At 32.6% G+C, this 25,075-nt stretch overlaps 1 protein-coding gene and 1 long non-coding RNA gene across 4 annotated transcripts in view; one reads left to right on the top strand and one right to left on the bottom strand.

Moving 5' to 3' along the window:
* The window catches only part of LOC106669476 (forkhead box protein O), a 163,831-nt gene that overhangs the window by 47,033 nt on the left and 91,723 nt on the right, over positions 1 to 25,075 (top strand). The window lies entirely within an intron of this gene.
* Positions 986 to 25,075, bottom strand: LOC112127592. The gene is made up of 2 exons (XR_002910640.1): positions 24,671 to 25,075; positions 986 to 2,048 (listed from the first exon to the last, which is right to left on the bottom strand). It is a non-coding gene; the product is annotated as an uncharacterized LOC112127592 (long non-coding RNA).

The following is a 25,075-nucleotide window of genomic DNA, read 5'->3' as shown; positions in this document are numbered from 1 at the left end:
CCTGGAAACTGTCTGTATCGTGCCATATAATTGTTTTTAAATTGATAAATAATTTTATTGTACCATTTGATTATCTTCGATATTTTGTCTTCAGAATTAACCCGTGATCTGCGTTCAAATAGAGGGCGTAACGATAGGTTTCAGATGATATTATTAGCCGATTATTACACCATACTTCATAAGTTTTGATTTGAATTTTAGCTTTATTTTTTGCGATGCAATCTAATTAGACAATGAATTGGTCAAATTGGTAGATTTTTTTTTAACGGTTTGTGTGTCTTTCCTGGGTTTCTGGGCTTGACCTTGGGAATGATTATTTCTGTCTTCTCTTTGTTATGTGAAACAATGTTTATATGGCGTTACAGTTTGATTTTGATAGGGGGATCTACTGTTCAACTGGGCGAAGTAATCGACTGTTACTGTTCGGAATGTAAATTGTAAGCCAATTTGACCATTATTTTAATTTCTGTCTGAGCTTGTTGTATATCTCGTATTATTTAGTTGCTTTTAAATTTAGTTATCAGGAGAATCGACCCGGAATCTTCGTTCAAATATAGGGCGTAACGAGTAGTTTCAGATGATATTATTAGCCCGTTATTACACAATACTTTATAAGTGTTGATTTGAATCATTTCTTGAAGTCGTGAGGAGCGATCAAGAGTGAAATAGTTTAGAAAAACACCTTATTCTTTTTTGCCTACGTTTCGACCTTTATTCGGGTCATCTTCAGGACATAAATGAAAATTATGAAACAACACTAAGACTAAGACTAAGAAACACACATTTCACAACACTTTCACACAACACCAATATTATACCACAAGAATAGCACACTTTATGCCGCGGAGATGACCCGAATAATGGTCGAAACGTCGGAAAAAAAATGAAAAAGGTGTTTTTCGAAACTATCTCATTCTTGACCGCTCCTCACGACGTTAACAAATTATGAGACAATAGGTCAATAAAACACATTTCTAACCGTTGATTTGAATTTTAACTTTATTTTATTTTTTGTGATGCAATCTAATAAGACAGTGAATTGGCCAATTTGGTAGATTTTATTAGTTTTTTTTTTTACGATTTCTGTGTCTTGTCCTTGGTTTCTGGGCTTGACCTCGGAATTCGTTGTCTTCTATTCGTTATGTGAAATAAAATTTATGCGGTGTTATAATTTGATTTTGATTGGGGAATCCACTGTTCATCTGGTTTAGGACAAAATAGTCGACTTGCCGTTCTTCATGTAAATTTGCATGTGCAGTCCATTTTTTTTATATCCGTCTGTTGGGAACTCATAGATCTCAGACCGTTTGAACAATGGGTTTATTATTAGGAGAGGCTCGTGGAATTAAAAGGGGAAGGGGTCAGGTAAGTGGGTCAAAACGAGGAAAGCCCAAATAGGGCGCCTCCTACGCCGTGACGTAGAGGGAACGTTTGTGTCGGGGTTCCCATGCCAACGAGAGAGCATCTCCACGGTGACGGGTTTCCATTCAATAAAATACACCTCCACACCACTACCTCCAATCGCCTTTTCTCATCCCATCTCATTTCCCCCAATTATTACAACCCCATACTCTTGTTTGTAAACAATCGATAACGAAACACGCTAAGACGGGCGGGTTGTTTTGCCGACGTCCCGACGGCCGGGAAGTCGGGAGTTGGTCGAGTTGAACGATACTCTCTCCGGTTTATCCAAGAAGACCAAAAGACATTTAACCGTCGGACGACTTTATAAAACGAAAATATAGGCGACCGGCTTTTTCGGTTGTGCAATTGGTCCTTGTTCGTTTGTCGGCCAGCCGGACCCGGTCCTGTTGAAACCAGAAAGGACTCCCCGGACGAAATTTCCAACTGTAAATTAAAAAATCGGCCGATTCTTCCAGAAGGTCCCGGCAGTCATGACTCGCTGCGGTATTTGATCCTGAGCCTGGATCTTCAAGGACCCCAATATCATAATTCACTACCGGCCCGTCCTTCAACTTATTAATCACAGCTCGTGAGCCGAGGAGGGCGTGTTCCGTCCAACACGACGAGATTATCGGCAGGTGTTCCTAGAAAAAAAAGAAGAATATATTCATTATGGTGTAATTATGTTAGATTCCTATTAATTATCGTCTTTCGATGTCAACGCAAATATTTTGACTTGCTGATTTGACGAACGTTATCTAACAAAGCGTATACAATTAATCTTTTATTGGACCAATTTTTTGACTATTGTTAAGAACCCACAATTACAAACAAATATGAGTTGTGAGATTTTTTCTCTTTAGAAGTGTGGGGTGGTGGTCTATTTTGGTTGTTTCCAGTCGGTTCTTTACTATACCCTTTTTTCATAAATAGGTTTCCTCCCTAGCCATAATCAAAATCATAGAAAAAGTCCAAACTAAACTGATCAAAAATGAATAGGGATATTTGTAATTCATTCTTATTCTATTAATTTGAATTAAATTAACCCATATATTCTTGTGTTTGACAAAAAAAAAAAAAAAAGAAAAAGAAAATACAAACCCAAAACAAACCAATTCTAATCCTCATTTTTAATAACGGATTTAGTTAAGAATAGTAAACATGAAGATTATTCATTTTATAAACAAACACCTTTTCTCGTCTTTTCACCATTTTTAATCCAGTTGTATTATATTTAACCATGGAAAGACCTCATCTTAAACCAGAAGTTTGCAATTTTATTGTGAGAATGAGTCATCGAGGTCACCGGCAATTGGATATCGCAGAGTCAGTAGGCGTTTTCCAGAGCGTAGTCTCCCGGGCTTTAGCCTGGTAGTAGATCTTACGACGTTAAGGGAGGACAAAAATATTGTCATTGCTTCAAGACCGAACCGTTTCCATAGTGTTTGCCAGTTCCTAAATGAAGTACATCTTTAGCAGGCAGTTATCAAGTTGGCCTCACATGGCATGCTCCTTTGAGACTACTTGCAACAACTCAAGAGAATATGGTGCAGCGAGCGTCTAGAAGAGAACCAATTGGAATGCTGCCATGTTTACTGATGAGTCGCGTTTTTTTCAGTTTAGTGATAACAGGCCCCGAAGAATCTACCGAGAACAGGGGATGCGTACAATGCCCCAGTTCATACTCCCTTCAATGCAGTTTGGAGGAAGAACTGGACTCCATGTTGTTGAAGCCAACCTCAGCGCAATCTGTTATGTGCAAGAAATTATCGAGGAATATATCCCGCAAACCAGGGATCTCATTGGCTTGGATTTTCGTTTTCTGGATGACAGTGCTAGACCTCATAGAGGCAGAGTTCAACACTGTTAAGAAAACAAGGGAATTTTCCATCTGCCACTTCCCCCATTGTCTCCAGACATCCCTTTGAGCACATGTGGGATGCGTTACAGTGAAAGCTTTTCTACCTCCCTTTGCAGCCAGTTGACCTGCAACAACTGAGTGCAGCATTGCAACATCTATGGAGTGAAATTCATTATTAAATTAGTAACCTTATTAACAAAATGGCAAAAAGGAGGGAAAATTCAAAAGGTGCGGTTGGTGGATCGAGGTCACGATAGCTCAAGTGGTAGAGCAGCGGCGTATCAAGCCGAAGATCGTGGGTTCGATTCCCGCTCGTGCCATTGACTTTTTTATCTCAACTGAAAACCCTAATTAATTGTAATATATTAATTGGTCAAGCGGACCACGAAATTAGTGAACTTATTAACAGTATGCCTAACAGGTGCACAGAGCTTTTCGTTAACGAAGGACATTATACGGTATTAATTGTTTAAAAAAATATTGCGCCCAATAAACAAAATTATGGAATTAAAATATGTTATTTTGTTAATGATTATTTGAAGATCGTAAGGTGCGGTCTTGTGTGACGTAGGTTTTAGAAAAAAATTTTCATTACCGTGCCAACGTTTCGATCTTTATTGAGGTCATCTTCAGTGCTCAAAGTGTTTGTTTTCTGTGTAGATGTGTCATTATTGGGTGTGGTGTTGAGAGTGCCCCTTAGTGGGATAAGATAAAAGTGGTAGGGAAAGTAAATACTACAAAATTAACAATATCCCTATTAATTTTTGAGCTGTTTATATGTAGATCACCTTGCACACCCCAGGACGATATTTCACAATATAATACTTATACTCATTTCTTTTATCGATAATCTTTATATAACTACATACTAAAAGTCCTTATTTACGGTATCATATTACAATAATAATGTGAAGAGTTCAGGGGCTGACAAACCGCTGAGTACCTCGCCGGCCCTCTCCGCGTTTTTACTTCTTTTTCTGATCTTTCACGTAAATATTTCAGCTTGCAGCCATTCGACATCTTGACCTGTTACTGGCTCTCTGCTTTTATATGAAAATTAATTAAACAACACCCATATTAAATAATCACGAAATTCTTCATATAATATTTTTCTAAGAATAAAGAAAAATGCATGATCTTAAAGATGATATATATAATTACATATAGTATATAATATTAATTATAATCCAGTATATTTCGTGGTCCGATTGACCAAATAACTTGGTTCAATTAATTTATCTTTTTATGTAATTTATTGGTTGAAATGAAAAAAGTTAGTGTCACGAGCGAGATTGGAACCCACGACCTTCGGCTCAATAACGCCGCTGCTCTAACCACTTGAGCTGTTGTGACTTCGATCCACTTGGTCACCAACTCCCCAAATCAACCTAATCAATAATAAAATTAATTATAATAGTTTAGGGTGTAGAAGTATTAGAAACCTTCAGTTTTTTACTATTTTATTCATTAGTTAACAAGCATTAAAAATTAAAAATATATCACATACTTTTATCAACGGAAACGCTAGAGTCCGCTTTTATGTTTGTGATTTTTGAAAGCGATGTCCGAGAAAATTAGCGATGTGAGATTTGGAAATAATCGTTAGCCAATTGTGAAATCTTCATTACGGGATCAGAAATGATAGATTAAGGTTAATTTAATTTAACAATTGCAATTATTGTCGCAACGCGTCTGTCAGATCAAAAGAGCAAGAATTGGCATATAAAAATGATCTGAAACGACCAAACTATAAAATTAGATTTGCTTTTAATATTTGATAAAAGTTAGTGTCACGAGCGGGATTCGAACACTGGACCTTCCGCTCGAATGGGTGGGTTCGAATCTCGCTCGTGACACTAACTTTTCATTTCAACCAAGGCCTGACACAAAAAGGATAATTAATTGAAAGAAGTAATTTGGTCAATCAGACCACTAAACATAATAGATTTAATAAAATGTTAAACTCAAGTATAAATTATTTTAGCAATTATAATTATTGTTAAAGCATGTACAAAAGACAAAAAACTATGTCTGTAATTATTTTTAATTACAATTGTTTTGGATTTTAGAACAAGTATCTTTCTGTCATACAATTATAAATTATTGAATGCTACTGTAGGCTTTAAATTTGATTACATTTTATTAGGTTTCGTGGTCCGTTTGACCAAATAAAATTTTTTTAACCATTAATTTTAAAAAATACATTTTTATCTCAACCAAAACCTTAATTAATTGAATATGAATTTCATCGAACCAAAAAACAATTTAAGAAGTCTGGAAAATGATTAGTTTTCTTTAACAAAACCATTCAAAGAAATTGTGAACAGTTTGATCGTCCCTGATGATCATATTTATTGATATGCTTCATTTTAATAAAGCGAGAATGGGCGGACCGGGATCGCACTCTGGAAGGTTTCCAACAAATCTCATACCACCCGACGTCAACTGTTACAAGAAATTTACCTATTTTCTGAAGGAATTTGTCCGTTTTAATCTATACGCCGAACGCGATTTCTGATTGGAAATACCTCATACGAAATTGGAAATGGTATGAAGCGATAGAGTACACAGTTTATAAAGCAATTCAGCACAAACGCCCTCAGATTAAGGGCCCACGGAATAAGTTCATTTCGTGAAAGCATTTTAGTGTATGTCACAAAGTAAATGGGAGGTGTCTCTTTTAGAATTCGTTTGAATGAAGACAAATAGACTTAGTGTTAAATACAGATCCTCTCAGTCACACTGTGTCTGTTTAATGTGAACGTCGATTCGCACAATTTGTGATTGTTCGTATTTAATTGACCTCAATACACACACGTTACAGACATTACTAAAAACAAAAACCTATAATAATCGTAAATATTCGACTATAAACTGAAATTACCCTAACACAAAATGAAGTTTTACGTAATTTATGTTGTGATTTTATAAAGGCCAAACAAACAAAATTCAATAATGAAAACAGACTTTCCATAAGATGTTCTTAGGTACAAAGTTTATTAACCATTCATTAGCTGTAAGTATTGATTGTTTATTATTACTAAATATAACCCTTTTGCAGCTAATTAGCGGAGTATTAAATTGGAAGTACATAATTAAGAGATTATTAACTATAGAAGGTGGGAGCTTTTGCCTCAGGGTATAAGTTTGAGTCAGTGGAGGTGAAACAACTGACCTTCTATATTTCCATCTTTCCCTATAGACTTAAAAATTAAAGATTTTTGAAGGAAATAATTCTTAACAAATTGAGAAAATTGTGAGAAAACAAAGTTGAGCGTGTTTTTAAGTCTTGAAGTGCCAAATTAAGTTTAAATTGTCTCGATAAAATAGAGCCTACTCTAATCAATGTAGGAATAAAATTTAATAAAATTCATATAGTCGCATTCATTCATATTAATAATTTTAATTAATTATACGTTTTATTTAAGGTCTTGGTTGAGATGAAAAAGTTATTTTCATGGGTGGGTTCGCATTAGATAGAAAGTGTAATTAATTAAAACAATTTAATAAAATTTACGAACTTATTACTTGCGTTGTTTAAACGTTGATTCTTCGGGTAGACCGGGAAGATTCTGTAGTTTTGAACTTTATGTATTGACTGACTTTTGCAGTTTGTATCTGCGTCATTAATCGACTTTCTTGACATTGATTCACCTTTTGGTTTGGATTCTTTTGAATAAAGTTAAATAGGTGAGCCGGAAATCGTGAATTTTTTTCCAGGGATTCACGTCGTGGCCAAAGGGTCAAACCAACTTCATTTAACGTTGAAAACTGCGCGGGCAATCGAACCCGTTAGCGCGTACTAGAAACAAGCCGTAACGGCCCCGCAACCGCGGCCTTCTTAAATAAAAATATTTTCAAAAAGCTGCGATCCGAAAAAAAAGAAGATAAAAACTGTAAGGTTGTGCAACGTACGTAATTTATCGTACATGAGGCGCAGAATGTTTTTCAAATTATTTAAACCTGACAATGAGCAAGAAACGTTTGTGGTCTCTCGGTAACGCTTTTGCGAAATAACGTTCTGGACACAATAATAAATGCAAAATTCTTTAACCGATTTGATTTATACACAATAATTACAGAATTACAGGGTCCTTTGATAAATGACTTTTGGCTGAAAATTTACAAATCTGGTTTCGCAGCTTCTGCCCGTTTTCTTTAAGTGCTAAAATATTGAAATTATGCAGAGAAATTTAAACAAATAAAAAATACAAAACAAAGACAGTCAACATTGCTTTTCTGAAATTTCTACAAAATAAATTCGTATAATATCACCATTTAAGAAATTAGCACATATCATAATTTTGGAATGTATGTCGAATTTTTGATTATATACAAAAACTTTTACCAAGCATCAAAATCTATTCATAAAGGAAAAAATGTGAGATTTCAAGTTTGGTGATAAGGTATTGGCAATAATGGAACCTATTCCTCGAAATCTAAGATCACTGTTTTCAACCATCTCAACCTTTTGTCGATTTAATCTATCTTGCATGATTCTTAACGGATAATAAACTAGATACAACCAGCTTTTAATTTTTCTTCATGTCTGAACAGTTGACTCGTTAAATTGTTATAAATAAGTCGGAATAGTTGAAAATCGGAAAGATAGAAGAATCGCTGTTGCACGCTGGATGTGGGAGAGTTTTGAATACGAATGAGTAAATTGTTTAAGCGGTATGACGCGAAATGTGTGGCCTTGCGTGGTCAAACTGCCGGTGCAAATGTTTGCGGTTTACCCAAAGCTAGACATTTTTCGGCGAGAACTTGTACTTTTAAATTTGTGCTTAATGGAGTCTCGAATTCTGTCCATTAGGACTACTTTGAAAATCTAGAAATCTCACGATATGACCTTTTTGGCAGTTTTTCCTCGCGTTGGCACAGTAAGAGCTTGTTGCTCCGACAAAACGCATTTATTTATTTAGATAGCATTGTTGAAATTTATCCACCTTGAATTTTCAAAGTCTGACCACAGAAATGATCCCTGGACTAGAATGGATGTAAATAAGAAGAGATGGGAAAAGATGGAATTCAATTTTTATTTTATTTTTGAAGGGGTCTAAATGGTATGATATATATAACTGCACAAGAATATTCATGTAGAAAATTTTTGTGGATTACCGATGTAGAATTTCTAGGTGAGAACATCACGTACTTTCTTAAGTAGAGTGCCGAAATTTGACCATGACAAAGTGAATCACTGCTTTGAAAATTCACCAACACACATGACCTTTTTGGCAAAGCTTTTCTCGCCTTGGCACAGGAAGAGCCGGTTGTTCAGGCATAACGCATTTCTTTACGGAGTTGTTGAAATAGAGCTCCTTTTCATCGCAAGTCTATTAGTTTATCGAAAAGAAAATCGATGGTTTTTTGAGAAATATTTCTTTTCACGTCGGTCCAACGTGGCCTGAGGTGAGATGTTTCTTGTGGTTTTTGCTGCTTTTGTTTCACAGTCGTGTGGGGAAAAAGCATGTTTTTCAGAACTGTGCAAACCAGCTGTGGGCAAATTGAAAGGTACTTTTACTCTCTATTTGAAATTCCTGACCTTTGGTTCTTAAATACTTTCTACCTGTTAATAATAGTTCAAACCTTATTTAGTGTACCAATTCATTTTTCAATTTTTTGTTCAGACGATGGGAATGATTTTACTGCCAAACAGTTAATTTCTATTATATATTCTTAATTTTCTTCCCTTTTAACCCCAAGTGGAATTCGTAGATTCACTTTCAAAATTGTTAGCCAGATTTTCACTGCAGCTCCTTCAACAAACGCCTTGTCATCCATTAGAGTGCGAAAAGAAAACCAGCTCCTGAAGATCTATTTCGAGGAACAACGGGTGGAATGCGCGTGCGGAAGGCTATGACTTGTTGTGGGGGTCAAGGCCGGTCTAAGTTGTGCCCAAAGAAGTTCAGGCTTTAATTAAAAAGCAGCGCTTAACGGTAACTGCAATGATGCAGTAACGGTAAAACTCGCCTCGCCCACCTTGCTAAATTATCACGAACCGAACCTTTTATATTTGGCAAGAACATTGATTTTTTCAAATCATTCAACATTCAGATCCACACGAAATACAAGAAATTACAATGGAATTTGTGTTCTAAAAATCACATACTTAATAATAATAATTACTGCTGACACTAACTTTTTCATCTCAACCAAGACCTTACATAAAAAGAATAATTAATTGAAAGAAGTAATTTGGTCAATTAGACGACTAAACATAATGGATTTAATAATAATAATAATAATACAGCATTAAAATAAAACTAAAAAAAAATTGACTAGTAACTGTCGATTATTTGTGTTTTGTGACAGTTCAACACGAGATTCGCATTAATTATTTTTATTAATAAATCGGTCACAGAATTTTTCTTATTAAAATAATTTATTCAATAGTTCATTTACAATAGAATCCGTGTTCTAAATAGCGTACTGATTTAATTTTTTTGTAAAGGAAAATTCAGCTGTCAATTCTGATGATTTTTTACTTAATTATTGGTAAAAATCGATTGTTATGTTTGAAAAGAATTTTGTCTTTATCAACTAGCGGAGTTGGCTATCATTTTCGATATATAGAAAAATAAAAATTTACATATTTAATTACAGTTAAACTTTAATTGATTAACTGGTAATTAATTAAAATTTGAAGAACGTTATCTTTTGTGATTAATTATTTTTTAAATTTCATAATCAGAATTTTTTCGTAATGTGGCAATTTCAAGTAAAATTACTTGCCTACGGTATCAATATTTTTGCCTTGTTCATTTCGTGATCATTCTTTTCATAATAAATAAATAAGGAATCTATAGAGCATAATCTTTTATACATTTTCTACGCTGATTGTTTAACATTTATATGTTTAATTACCGGTAACTCTCAATTGTTATATTTAGGAAGAACTTTGTGTTTTGTGACTACTTCGCCGTGAGATTCGCACTAATTATTTTTCATTGCACAACTATAAATTTTGTTTTTCGTAAAGTGTCGATTTCAAGTAAAATTACTTGGCTATGGATTCCAAATATTCGGCAAGTTGATCTAATGCTGATAATTTTCTACACAGATAAATAAATAAGGTAGCTATTGAGCATAATCTTTTATAAATTCTCAACGTTTTTGTTTTAAATTTACAAATTTTATTACTGCTCATTTTCGATTACTATATTTTGTATGAAATTTGTCTTTTATGACTAGTTTAACATGAGATTATTTTTTAATGAACGGCCATAAAAAAAACTTTTCGGGGACAATTTCACGTAAAATTAGTAGGCCACGGATCCAGATGCTTTGATCTGTAAACGGTGACCATTTTTGCATACATAAATAAATAAGGAATCTGTGGAGCACGATATGGAATAATATAAATTCACTATGGGATTTTTTTTTAAACTTACATATTTAATTACTGGTAACCGGTTTTATATTGGCAAGTAGTTTTTGATTCGTTTACAGGAAATTGACAGGAATTTTTTTTAAATTATACGACCATAGAGATATTTTTAGCAAAAAATTCAAGTCAAATTACTTGGATGTAGGATTAAAAGGTTTGGCTTACGCATTTGCTAGCTTTCCATCTTTCTTTTTCTGCGTATAATCCTATCCATGATGGGTTTCTCAAGGAACCGCATTACCCCGCCCATACTGTAAGTATACCAAGCTGACATTCCATCTCATAAACAAACGAGCAATTTTGACGTGTAACAACAATCCTGTTGTTTCGTCTCGAAACCTGCAGCGTCATCTCGCACTTTAGGCATACTGGTACATGAAAAAAAGGTTGAAATTAAACGCGGAAAGATCCCATATACCTTTAACCTTTGTAGGAAAATTAGTCTTGTTGCTCTTCTAACAGCTGTGTTACCTAGGATATGCATAAAAATCGGCTGATGTTGGACACACGCCTTAACCGGCAAAAACTGCTGAGAAATTCATAAACTAAATAGTTTAATGACTTATCACGCTATCCGCCATATCCATCAAATTCAAGTTGAAGACCTTTTATAAATCAAATTAAAAGCTACGGATGGACCGCTACTACTGGATAGTAGATAGAAAGATAGACAAATATTTTTTGTTTAAAAAAAGAAAATTCAAGCTTGGATTAGAACCGTCTGTTGGAGATAATCAGTGGTTTGTTAGAAAATACATAACCTGCATAAACTATTTCATAGAATTCACGTTGTAGTTTAAAATTATGAAATCATATGTGCTTAATATCCTTGGAAAATAAAAACCCAGCTAACCACTCGGCTATTTTGTTATTTTGTTTTTATTTGTTTCAGCCTTTAAATTATTAAAAAAAAAAAAAAACCAGCAAAATTACTTAGCTTTGGAAACTAATATGAAAAACTGAAAAATTAACTGAAAATGAAAACCTTTGTAACTTTTCCAGTTTACCATTGGTTTTGATTATTAGATCAATGAAAAAAATCGGTTCCAAACTACCCAGTACTGCCCGTTTCGAAATCCGTGTATTTCTTGAGTTAAAGCTTTTAAAATATGATCTCTGAATAATTAATTGACATTATTGAAAGCCTGTTGAATAGGTTGATTAATGACCTCAGGCACAAAGGTCCACTTGTGTGAGGAAATTATGCCCAGTGTAGAATGTCCTTTAATTTAACCAATCTGATACCTGCACTGCATTGTCAGAATTGAAGAACGATAGCTCGTCCTAAAGCGAACTTCGCTTGGTTGTAACAAACCTGCATTAATTACTCGTATACTGCTACAAAGGTAACTGGATGCAATAAAAGACTTTTGCCAAGTTTGATATGGTAGCAATTATACAATTTAATTAAAAACATCGACCAATCGAGTTTAAAATGTATATTTTGACTAACACTAGAAGAAAAATATAAAGGTAAACAGAAAAATTCCAGGTCGCTCGATTGCCTTTCTTAAAAAAAACTATCGACTAACAATTTAATAAAAAATATAATGTTGAACAAAATCGAACGAAAACATTGTTTTCTTGATTTCATTAACATATCTTCACCAGCACGATTTAATTTTCTTGTTTAGTCTACCGTGGAATAGCAGAAAAAAAAAACGTAAATCGGATATCAGGCTGATTAACAAATAAACAAGAGAGCCTGAATAATAAAATCGAACCGACAGAAAATTAGATTAGTTCGTCGAGTATGCCCAACTGGTCGTGTGAAGTTTATTGGATAAACCATATTACTTTGATATTGCTTAATGGTTTGGAACTAATTAACCCGGATTTACAAGATAAAATTACTTTTTACAAAATTTCAGTTTTATTTAACTCAACATTAGTTCGGCGTGTTTTATGACTGTCGTGGTTTTTAGTTGAGCTTAAATGTTCTTTGGCCATAAAATATTAATCATAAATAACATATTTTTTGGGAAAAGAAAGAAACAAGCTGTTTAGGGATGGTTAGAAATAAAGTGAAAAGAAATAAAATTAAATACGTTAAACCCTTTTTTGATATTGTATGATTATTGAAACCAGAAAAAACAATATTTTTGACTTGATATAACTTTTTTTGGTTTATATGTTTTTTTATGTATTACATTTATTAATTTAATGGAAAACAAAATGGTGCCTAAATCGTTTTGCATGATTATAAAATTAGAATGGATAATAATTTCCTTCTGCCTCTAGCTACCGTTCTTATAAAACAGAATTGTTTTTATTTGTTTGAGTAATCATTTTTGGTTTAATTTGGCGTTAAGCCTATTCCCCTCCTGTATCTTTATATGATAGGACAGCTCAACAGACAGTCGAATTTATTTAGAAGTGTAGACCGAAAGGTCATATGTCATCCTCACATAAAACAGGGCGGATCGAAGTTAAATAATATGAACTTCCAATGTTGGTCCAAGATCGAATAGACACACAATAGTTTATTGTATTTTCACAATTGTTACATTGTGTATGTAAGGGGATGGAACAATCCCTATTACATTATTATTTTTTAAATTACGAAACAAATAAACAAAAATAAATAAGCAACAAATTCACCTCATGATACTCCGAAATAGATAACACAGATGTAAAAAGGAAAAGCAATTATTAGCATTCAGCAACAAATGGCAAAGTAAATAAATACATGATAAGAAACTTATTTCAGTGTTAAATCTTACATTTGGGCACCACGCTTTTTATTATATATATATTTCTAATTTAATCCTTTATTATTTCATTATCATATCTACTTGTCTATTTAATCAATATTCCACCTTAATTTTTTTTAAAATATAAGTCTTAAATTCATCGTATGCATAATATTTCTCTCATTAACAAATTCTTAATTTTATCCTTATAACCCTAATGAGCTTAACTTCAACATTAAAATTGATATTTAAAATAAAATTATAATAAAATTGATATAAAATAAGCCATAAATTTGGCTTTTATGTCCAAGTTTAAGAAGTAACAATAGTTGGTCCTCAGGTTGCAAACCAGATGGACTATTTATTAATAAGGGCGATGAAGTAGTATTTAGCGGCCTATTTTTCCCTCAAAAATTTCTAAATGGGTCAAATAAGAATTAAATCTCTTCGTTCAGAATAAATTCATCGGAAATTTGTTTAGGGTTTATTAGATACAAAGGCCCTTCGTTGTAAAAACTTAATTCTGAATTTGCTGAAAAACATAATTGAGCCTATAATTTTTCTTTCACGATAAGTTTATTTTCGAGCGAGTCGTTTTCTGAAAGACATGAAGATATTTTTCGAAAAAAAGAATTATGTTGTGAATTTATACATAACTCAAGATGTAAAACATAAACATGATTTTTCTTCTTTTCAATAATTTGATGTTTGTCTTTTAATAACAGTTCAGCATTAGAACAATAAGTAATAACTAGATTTGCAACGTAGATGCGACAACAAATCTTGCAATTGGTATAACCAGCCACCATGAAAATATATTTTTTGTTCATGACAAACTAATATTTTTAAGCGTATAATCAAATGTCTTAAAAGAGAACCTCCTTCTATTACAGCTTTAATATCTTTATACAGAAATTTAAGTTTAAAAAAGCTGTTTAAAAAAACCATATTTGGAGTTAGTGAAGTTTACCAATGTCACCTATTGCCCATAATTCGGCACCGCACAGATGTTGCCTCAATGGGATCAAACAGCTTTTGTTTGGTTGACCTAAAATTTGATTTACCTACTGTCTGTTCACCTTAAAACGCGTGTTCGTTTGTCTAGAATACTGTTTTTTTGTTGCCTTGTTGAATTTACGCGTACAACTAAATGGAATTCTTAAATACGAACTTACATAATTCACGTGGTTTCGTTCAAAATAAAACTAAGTTTGCATTTTGGTGATCTTTAGAGTACTAATGCTAATTTTGGAAACATTTACTTGCAAATCATTTAAATAGCAATATTCCGATAATACCACCAATAGGTATGTAAATGCTTTCATAAGTACTTCCACTTTTAATTTTTTTTTTAAATTTGTGGTACATTACAACTACCTTCAAGTAGGTAACAAGTAACAATGAGCAGTGTAATGTATACAAAATTACAAGCACAATTGTATAACAAATATATACAAGAGTGGAGAAAATACCCATTGTTAACTAAAAAGCTATGTCAAAAGAATTCTTCGTCTCGATTATATGCATTGGATAGGTATTATGTTAAAATGCTTAAATATAAATAGACTCAAAGAATACGTGAAATGATAAAAAAGAACACTTTTCAGGGCAAGGAAATGCGACCTTTTTTCAGTAATTATAGGACTGGTAATAACGGAGCAATTGAAATATCTCCGTCTTTCGGGTGCGCTTAGTGTTGCCATTAGGTTTAATGCTTAGTCGTGATAATTCTCACAGCTCCTCGACCTTTAGCATTAATTTACATTTGAAGTAGGCTGTGCTAAAGGCCGTTACGTCCACTTTTTAACTCTCCTTGGGCCCTCTCCATCGAATTTACGGTTATGGATTCAGGGGGCAGAAGAAAGGGGGGTGGGTTCGGTTGCATCTCTTCGGAATATTTGTCCGGCGCCCTATCGACAATAACATTTTATCCCCTTCCCTCATTCCGTCCCCTTCCAATAAACAATAAACGTCAATTTCCTCAATAGATTTCTTAATCTTTCTGACTTTTTATCGTCAATTAGATGTGTTATCGACTGGGGAATCCATTGGTGTCGCAATAGGCCTAAGTAGGGTCAATATGCCGGCCATCCTTAAATTCGCAGATTTATTAATTTTTATTTCCTTATATATATAGTGAATCCGTTGGACAAACAAATTGCTATGTCTTAACTATTAAAAAATATTATCTATAACGTGGTCGTTTAAGATCGATTTGGTCCGCACATCCTCGCCGTTTTAGTCTGTCAGAAGACCAGCGGGCTCATCACATCGCATCTTTAGAGGAAAATCTCATAAAATATAGTCGATGAGAATAGCAATAATAAAATTCATAATTTGCTTACTGGATTGTGCACGCGATAATTATAGCTAATTTAGTTGAATATATACACGCCTATGCAATTAATATGTTCATTCCATTTAATATGAAACTGATTAATTATATATTGATTTAAATTACAATTCAAAATTGTGCAACAAGAGATTCTCTTCAAATAATACGTCGTCATGACCACCATTCTACCACATTAGAATAACAGTTTGGCGTTCTTATTCTTCATACCTGTTCAGCACGCACGCACGCACACGCACACGCCCACACACACAAACACAAAAAAACATACAAACAAATTGTATGGATCAAGGCGCACGAAGAGACCGTTGGTAATGAGATGGCGAAGGAGGCAGCTGTAGATGAAAATGCAGTTGCGAACTATAGGGCTGCTCCACATTCTTACGTTGAGAAGAGAATGAAAGAATTGACTGAGAAGAAATGGGAAGAGCAGTGGTAAAACGGCACTAAAGGCAGGGAGGGAAAGAGATACTTTCCGACAATACATTACAGGAAGAAGCTAGACAATTTAAAGATGGACTGCAAGCTAAATCAGATACTAAGAGGACAACCATCTCATTACTAACTGACCAAACTTGGGAGCATTTAATATACACTGACCACTGTTCCGATCTTACCGACGTGACTTAATACTGCATAAAATTACAACAGGATATGAATGTCCAATATTAAGACATATATTAATTTTACAAGAAATATTAGCACCTTTTAAACAATTTCTATCAAAAATCCTATTTGAAGTATTTTAATTAATCGAAAATACTTATTTCATTTTGCAGTTTTATGTGTTATTTAAAATTAAGTCATTAATAAAATCTAATAGCGTTGCAAATTTACTGTTCATTTCATTTTGTTATATTTTATTATCTTGATTATTAATAATTTTGTATATATTCATATTATTTTCGTTATTAAAATAATACTTTTTTAAATTTTAACGCACAAATATTTTTTCTGCACTGTTTATTACATTTGTATATTAAGACATGTTATACTTTATGTGGCACGTGTTAGTTTAATAAATAAATTTCCTCGTAATAGGAGTACTGTTGTGAGAAAAAAACACACGCACACACCAACAAATTCTTCCAATTGAAACTATAATTTTCTAATTTATTTAATGGTTGTTATTAATTCTCATTCGATCTGCAAACGTTTGTATCAAGATTTAAAAAAAAAAAAGAATCGGCTTTACAAGAAAATTGAAACGTTTTTTTTTCGACTTTCAGCTATGTGGCCACGAACATTAGAATAGTATTTGTGCTAAAACATATATTTTATATTTTTTAACGAAAACTTTTTGTTTCTACCTGAACAGGTTGTAATTGAATTTTCTAAAAATCTTGGACGGTATGTGATTACCAATTTCCCAAGAAGTTAAAATGATACTTCAATTTTCAACAAACCTGCGTCAAATTTTCCTCTAATATTTTTTCTTCAATATTAATTTCAAAAATATGAGTTTGTACTGTCGCACAAGCGACAAAGTTGCATATCACATAAAAATAAATAACATTTTTTTAAAAGAGAATTACCTCGCACAAACATAGATAATAATCGAATATAATAACAATAAAACGAATATAACCCTTCGGTTTGATTTCAGCGTTGTAAAATCCATAGGGGGTGTAACATTTACGTTTTTAACTTCTGTTTCTGAACTTCATTATTATGAAAATAGTCACAAAAATTATTGTACTTCGGAATTTTTAAATTATCGCAGTTGCTTAAGCCTGGGACAGGTTCAGTTTATATGTAAGTGTATGTGTGTACATTATTTTAATGTTGGATCTTACTTAGAGTTCAAAATGGACACGAGGTCTCGTAGTAATTAACAAAAAATGTTTCTTTTATTATTTGTTATGTAACAGCTGTGTATAGTTTTTGGTATTGTGCTCTCCTCTTGTGCCTTTCAGGATTTTTCGTGCTTCTTCTTGGTTTCGTTTATTACAATAAATCACATAACGAACAACGGTTTTAATCTTCGTTTTCTTAAAATACATTAGTTTCAATGATTTCATTTGAACTTATATGGTTATTATTACACATCAAAAATTTTCTACCTTAATGCTTTTTTAAAAGAATCGAATCCTTTCTTTTATTTCCTGACTGTAATTTCATACATTCATGTAACTGTTATTGAAATTCGTCTTTTGCGTACTTACACAGACTTTTTGAGGATTCTCGTCATTGTTTTCTCCTTGCAAACAGACGTAGGTCGGTGGTATCTGATTGCCATTAATCACAAGAAAGGAAGGTGATGTTATTAAGCGATATCAGTCCGACACCGGGATTTCTACTAGATTGGTTACTCCACGCAGATCCATATCTCACAATTAAAAAAAACCTCTCGAACCAATTAATAGGTACCCATCTTTTTATATTGTTCGGTAGTGATCTGAACGGTACCACTCTTGTGGTTTTTTTTCCATCCCTAAGTTGACCTGATACGAATAAAACCATCGGTCCTACGGTATCTAATCTTTTAATGTTTATGCGACACACAGGATATCAGAGAGCAAACAAATTACAGTGGTATTATATTGCCTTTGGGTCTTTAAAGTCTAAATATACCTTTGTCACGATCATGTGGAAACAAGGGGTTAAAATCAGCCAGTTTTCTGTACTGTCCGGCCTCTTTTTTACATATAATCGAATTAACGTTCTACTATCGCATTAATTGAATTTGAAGTAGGCTTTAGAAACGTTTTTCCTTCCTTATTATTAATTTTTAAAAATCGGGATATTTAAATTCACATGTCCCAATTCAATGAACTGGTGACAAAGCAAACATGAAAAAATTGGCGTGTGTTAATTCACTTAAAATATTCATTCACACGTCATTTATTATATATTGAATATTGTTCACTTGTGACACTTTTATCTACTCTCATCGCCAAATAAGCTTATTCGGCTGTATTTTTCACTGTGGTTGTTGAAAAATTAGAAATTTTATGTCAAAATTTTAAAATAGATCCATTATATTTAGTAGTCTATTGACCAAATTACTTCTTTTAATTTAATTAATCTTTTTATGTAAGGTTTTTGGTTGAAATGAAACGTCACGATACCTCAAGTGGTAGACCAGCGGCGTACTTATTCGAAGGTCGTGGGTTCGAATCCCGCTCGTGGCGTTATTTCATTTCAACCACAAACCTTGCATAAAAAGATTAATTAATTTTCAAATAGCCTTATTTTTTGTATGTAAATGATCATACTACGATTTTAGTTTTTTATTTATATCTTCTTTATTTAGTTTCTTTTTTGGTATTTAATTTTATATTGATCATAGTCGACCCTAGTACCCTAATTATCCATATTCTTGTATTTCTATTTAAAAAGAAAAGGAAAATACAAAATATTCTATTTTCTCAAGGGATTTAAACAGGTCTGTTGTATTTATTAAACCGATGGGAAGTAGAACGGGATTGAACCAAATGCAAATTGAATTAAACGATAGTGGAAGTTTTAGGGAAGGTTTTAGGTTTAATTAGACAATCAAATCCAAAACTATTTTATGATAACAAATTTATTTTTGGATCTTTATCAAACCTTGTGTCTTTTCTGTCAACAGATTTGAAGAAATTAGTGAATTTTACAAAATAATTAATATTTTAATTGATTGGTAAGCTATATAAAAACATTGTATTTCGATTTTTATCTTATACATTCAGAGTGTAAACATGTATTATTTATGACTTGATTAGAAAGCGAGGTCGGTTTTTTTTAAATTTTAAAATGATTATCCAATTTTGTTTTGAACATGTTCAACAATTAAGCCAGAATGTACTGAAGAATGTATGTTTTTTCTATCTGTTAACTTGATTTATAAGAGTTATTCTTTTCAAAAGTACACTCAATATTTAATACACAGTTTTTTGTGTTCTTATTAACTGGTACATTTAACTTATTTAACAAAACTTCCGGCGAATTTCGAAGATTTTCTAGCAGTTTTGAACGAAACGTGTAATTATGTGGATTTGCAAATGTATTGACTAATTACGACTTTATCCTGATGGACTTAGTAGACTTTGAACCAAGTTTCGATGAAATTGTACACGTTTTCTCAGGTTCTAAAATAAAAAATTAATTTTCTTTTATCTTCCACTGTTTTCTAATTTTGATATTTAGTTGGAAAAGAGAAACCTATTGTTCGATGACCTAAAAACCATTAATTTATTACGTCCGTTTCGGGCTCCGTATACCACCCGATTTTGATTAAACTATTGGCTAGAAGGATGTACTGCCAGTCTTATGTACCTCTACTTTTAAAAGTTTATTTGCACAAAAAAATGACTCATTGAGGTGGAACACTTGGTTTTCTATTTTCAACCAACCATCTAAATAAAATTTGTCGCTATGATCCAAAAAGTAGGATAATTTCTTTTTCCTGACGATTATTTAACAAAAAGTTTTGTTAACTCATAATATATTTTTGGAAAATTATGCGGATTTTTTTTTGACAAAATCGTCTTCTTTGGAAATGACAATAACAAAGATAGTTAAATATCGGTAATTACTTGAACTTTTCTTAATTCCCTCCTGAAATTGTTTATTAAATTAAAAATTTATTTATCTCTTTTATCTTTCTTATTATTGATGTCGGTATCGTTACAATGGCCTAGAACGTTTTTTTATAGATCTTTGTAAAAATTTTCCCATAGAAGGAAAGATAGGGGGAGAGAGAGGGAGCGAGTGAGAGTAAGAGAGAGTAAGAACGATATAGAAAAATGCGGGACGACGCTTTTGAACATTATTTACCCTTGAAGAAGCCTCGGATTTGATCTACTAGTCGGCCCAGACCATTTCTAACTTGTACAATTCATCTCCTTTATCTAAGATTACCTCGACTACATCTAAAGATGAATCCCCGCTTCAAGGACTTTATATTATTTTTACTTCTAAGATAATAGAATAGCCCTCGCACTCGGAGCGAAATTCTTGTCGAGAAGTTGACCAATAGGTCGTTTTAGCCACGTTTTTGTTAAGTAAAAAGACCATATTAATCAGTGCTTAATGAAAAATATACATGATATTTTAATCCCACATAAGGTTGTATTGTTCATTCGTGATAAAAACACTACATGATTTAAGCATTGATTATCAATTTGGTATTAATTATAAACAATTAAGGTACAAATGGGAAATTAATGAGATTCGTGATTATTAAGGTGTAAAAGCAGACGTTTCTGAGAAAACCATGAACCAAGTAGAAACGTATCGTTGAAATTAATCATTTATTACCTGGCGGGAAATCATTTTTCCCTAATACGAGATAAAGATGATGCTCTAAAATTTCCGCGTTTAAAGGCCTTTGTAAATTGTGTAACCCGTGTGTTATGTAAGTGTGTTAAAACCTTAAGGGGTTTTTGTTTCTATTGAGATACACGTTGTGCCGAATATGTCGTCCACGTGTTATATCCCGGATTAATTTTTTTCTCCCGTCTGCTAGTGTTAAAAAAAAGAAGAGAATGAAGAAAGCAAAAGATAAATTACGTTCGAAATAATCCGGCATGGAAGAAGCCAAGTTTAAATCATTAAGCGTAATTTATTTACAAAATATATTGTCCGTGAAATATTTATTTAAAAAAAAAAAAAAATACTTTCAACGGTTATTTCAGATCAATTTGGAGTCAGTACTGTAAAGAACATTATTATTATAAATAAATAATTGTCGTCAAAATATATGTTTTTTCACTATTATAGTAAATTGACGGGCAAAAAACGGTAGGTAGGAACTATTAGAATTTCTTCATTTTTAGTTATATACAATACAATCAGATGCTTAGTTAGAATAAGGTTTTCGCTGTATTAGTTATTTAAAATTGAGATTATTTTAAACAAACACTTCTTTAAAAAATGATTATTCAGAGTTCGTGAGATGCGGTCTGTTGTGACTTAGGTTTTAGAAAAACATTTTCTTTATCGTGCCGACGTTTCGATCTTTATTGAGATCATCTTCAGGGCCTGGGATTTATTAACATTGTTTGAATTTTACAAATACATGTAGGATGTGAAAAAAATGAATTTATACAATGCTAGAAAATTTTAGATTAAAAAAATGAATTTATACAATGGTAAAAATTTTAGATAAAAAATGAATTTATACAATGCTAGAAAATTTTAGATAAAAAAAATAAAAAAATACATATCTACCTGACAGCCTTATTTGAATTTGATTTGAAATACTCTTCAAAAAACAGTTTTAAAGTACAGTCTTGTTAATTCGAAACTTGATCATTCGAATTTCTTGATAATATGATCTCCTCTGCAGTAACTTTGTTAAATCGAAAAATTCTACTGTATTTTGGTACACTCGGTGATATGACATACTTTCGTAACAAAGGGAGAACGAATATTCTATAAGTCCAAATGAACCAATTTCCCTTTTTATAATTCGAATTCTTGTTTGCAATATCCCTCTAACTTTCCACGTATTGTTTACTTCCTTGTAGCCTTAAGTTTTTTCGAATGTTCTCTAGTTTGTCAATGTGTTCTCAGCCTTGGTCGCTTTGGAAAATGATTTATACAGGCTACATTTCAACGAAAACCGCTTCACGAATTTTTTTAAATAATGCATAACAATGTTAAATTTTATAGTTGATCTAATTCATCTTTTTTATTTATTTTTGATGATGTTTTATCTATGTACAATTCAAATACTAATTTTTAAATATACATATCAACTTAATAGTTTAATTTTCTTTTCTCTTAATAATTTGAACATCTTGATAAATCCAATTATTTTTGTGGTCCGTTGGGTTTCGAATTATCTAGAGTCGAGTGTCACCTTGTAGCGACTTCAGCCACTTTGGGAATCTTTTTTCTCGGTCGTTGTGAATTGTAAGTTTCTACTCCCAGGGAAGGTAAGGTCAGAGTGGCTTCGTCCCAAAAGCTGTATGTCCTTGATACTCAGAGCCGTCCTTGAGCTTCTTCCGACCAACATTGTAAAATTTACACACACCCAATTAAAATTATCACTCGAAGAACCTTGAATGTCAATTGATTGTAATTTTTTCAACTTTAAAATTAATTTCGAACTTGGAAAACGTAGTAGACAAACAACGGCCGAGAAAAATGGGAAATCGTGTTTTCTTTACAAGTTGTGGCGTATTATGTATGTCGTGATATACTTCAAATATGTTACAATGAATGATGATATATTAACTTTTATTTGGAGCATTTGACATAATATATATATGTCATAATCCATATGATTTAAGATGATGTCCAACGTATTTGTGTAGGGAAAGTGGATAATTTTGTTGATTTTGTAAAGTTATCTTTATTGATAAACATTGCTATCATATTTATCCTGGAATAACATTGACATCGGGTGGTATGATGTTTTTAACAATGGATCCCACAGATTGTTCATCTCCGATGATACTAGCCCGCCTATTCTCGCCGTTTCTTTTCAGACACGTTTTCGTCGATTTTCAATAAGTGAAATTATAAAAATGTACCATACGTTTTGGATATTTATCGAATAAGACAAACTCAAGTTTGGAATGTTGAGAATGAACCTCTAGGTGCACTCTAGGACTTGAAGTCTTAAATATGCAGTTTGTTTGAAAGAGTTTAAGATTTGTATATAATTTGACAAAACACGTTTATATATAATACACGGATAAAATATGGGGTTTTTCATTAGTCGGGAATACATGCTATACGACATAGGCTTATTAAAAAAAAGGAGAAAATTTTGGAAACAGGTTCGTAATGGCGAAGGTTCTCATAATTCCTCTTGGGAGTATATGATGTTTTATACGTTAAAAAGAGCTAATTAATACTAAAAATTGTCTTATGTTCATTATTGAATGCCTACCTAACCAGAGAATAATAGACAAATTAGAGTTTTATTTATAATTTAGTAATTACTGATCATTTGGGTTTACCTTTCCTCATAGGATCGTTACGTCAGACGCGTTCGGCATTTAACCATCTTCAGTGTGTCTGTGTGATACAGAAAATGCCGAAACCCATCTTACAGATCAACTAAGCAAGCTAAGCTGGCCAAAATGATTAGCAACGAATTGCAGATTCACCCAGTGAACCACATGAAGAAATCTCACAATTAGATTTTTCTTGAATATGCACAGACGAATATCCATACCGGGGTGGGAAGAACAAAATTTTTCTTTATATTCGTCTATTTTATCTGTTCTGCTGCCGAAATTGTGTTTCAGGGGCTGTCAAAAGCTGGGTCATTTCAACCCCCATCGCATGCAGTTTTTAACCTAGTCTCACTCACATTCTCACTCAATAATTCTTTTGTAATTATATACATTCACTCAACTGGGTTGTGGATTAGTCGATATTTCTTCTTCACCCCCTTCACCATCCCTAACCATCGGCAATCTCACACTCACACGTTCACGCTAATAAATATGTTTACTACATTGTAAACACTATAGAACTCAAAATGAAATATAACTATCAGTACGATATATAATAAAACCGCCGTGTTTTCTCCGTAAATCGGAATAGGGGATAAATTCTCAGCATTGCTGAAGTACAATGTTTATGCCGGGTAGTCTATATACTCCCTATATAGAGCCAAGGAACTCCTCTTGTTTAGGGATAAAATATATAGAATGAGAATTTTATTTCATGGTGTCTTGAAAATAGGTGATGTAATCAGAAATGCAACGTTTGAAATCATTTCTAACTTGCTAAATTGGCTTTGGAAATTGACCTTTATATATATATATATATAAATTTGTACTGGTCCATTGATGCTACCAAAATAACAAACGATACATGTTAATAGTTTTTAGTATATTNAAAAAAAAAATTTTTTGTGCACTTCAAAGTGTTAAGTTAATGTTTTTAATGTTTACAGTATTAAAGTTTTTATATGTAACAATTTTATCAACACATGTGTTTATACCTATTGCAAAGTATATGTTAATGCTATTTGATAAATTGTTAAAATAGTAAAAATATAAATTGATTTTCCGACTTACAGTGAAGCAAGGTATACCATGTCCTTTTCCTTTTCTTTCCTTGGACGTTCCAGTATTTCCTTCTTCTTGTAGCCTGAAGTTCCGACAGCAATTTAACCGTTAAGACGGTGGTGTTCAATGTTCTCTTGAAGACCGTGCTGTCCTACCGACTGCGCCAATTAAGTCAACTTCGCTGGTTGATTCCTTTTTAAAAACTTTATTTGCGAAATACAGTTGACAAAGAATAATTAAGTTTACCAATTACAATGATGTGACTTCACTGGTTTCTAGGCAAGGAATGTTCTTACATTTTAAATTATAAACAATTACGTTTCCCTGGTGGGAGAGAGTGCTGATTGCAATTCTGAGAATGCCACCTGCATCTTAGCATTGCAATCTGATAATATCCGATAACTTATATATATA

The sequence above is a fragment of the Cimex lectularius genome, unplaced genomic scaffold, assembly GCF_000648675.2.
Source record: "Cimex lectularius strain Harlan isolate CLEC.00 unplaced genomic scaffold, Clec_2.1 scaffold113, whole genome shotgun sequence".
Lineage (NCBI taxonomy): Eukaryota > Metazoa > Arthropoda > Insecta > Hemiptera > Cimicidae > Cimex > Cimex lectularius.
Note: the sequence above shows the minus strand (reverse complement) of the source record. Positions and strands in the feature narration are given on the sequence as shown.